Source organism: Neoarius graeffei, chromosome 7 (genome assembly GCF_027579695.1).
Source record: "Neoarius graeffei isolate fNeoGra1 chromosome 7, fNeoGra1.pri, whole genome shotgun sequence".
NCBI lineage: Eukaryota > Metazoa > Chordata > Actinopteri > Siluriformes > Ariidae > Neoarius > Neoarius graeffei.
Genome location: NC_083575.1, coordinates 11,607,664 through 11,608,567, shown reverse-complemented (window position 1 = coordinate 11,608,567; position 904 = coordinate 11,607,664).

Below are 904 nucleotides of genomic sequence, written 5' to 3'. Positions count from 1 at the left end.
GATTCTTAGCTGTGCCTTAAATACCAAGAGTCTGGATTATGATGGTGGGGAAGGTGTGTCCAAGGATACCTGCTTGTCATTCATTCAGAAAGGGAGAAGGGAAAACAGAGAGAGAGAAAAGGGGAAATTGAGGGAAGAGAGAAAGCGGGAGGGAGGGAGTGAGCTTCGGAGTGGCAGTCGTCTGCTACAAGGCAGCAGTAAGATGAAAACCAGAAGTAGAACATTTTGCCCTGACCACCTCAGAGTCCAGACCTGATTTCAAGTAGGAAATCATGAAAGCTGACATTGTTTTAAACAGAGATGGGCAGCAGGAAGGATCTTACACCTGAGAAGATTGAAGAGCTGTTCAGAAGATAGGAGGGGGGGCTGTTGGCACATACAGTGGTGCTTGAAAGTTTGTGAGCCCTTGTGAGCCCTTTAGAATTTTCTATATTTCTGCATAAATATGACCTAAAATATCAGATTTTCACACAAGTTCTGAAAGTAGATAAAGAGAACCCAGTTAAACAAATGAGACAAAAATATTATAGTTGGTCATAAAATAAATAGAACAGCTGAGGTGGAGTGGCAGAAAAATGAGTGAAATTGGCTTTAAGCTTAAGGGCCTTGATGTGTGAAAGAAAATGATCCAATATTACATATCTGTGAGTGGCAAAAGTATGTGAACCTCTAGGATTAGCAATTAATTTGAAGGTGAAATTAGAGTCAGGTGTTTGTCATCCCATTGACTGAAATCAGGTGTGAGTGGGCACCCTGTTTTATTTAAAGAACAGGGATCTATCAAAGTCTGATCTTCACAACACGTTTGTGGAAGTGTATCATGGTATGAACAAAGGAGATTTCTGAGGACCTCAGGAAAAGCATTGTTGATGTTCATCAGGCTGGAAAAGGTTACAAAACCATC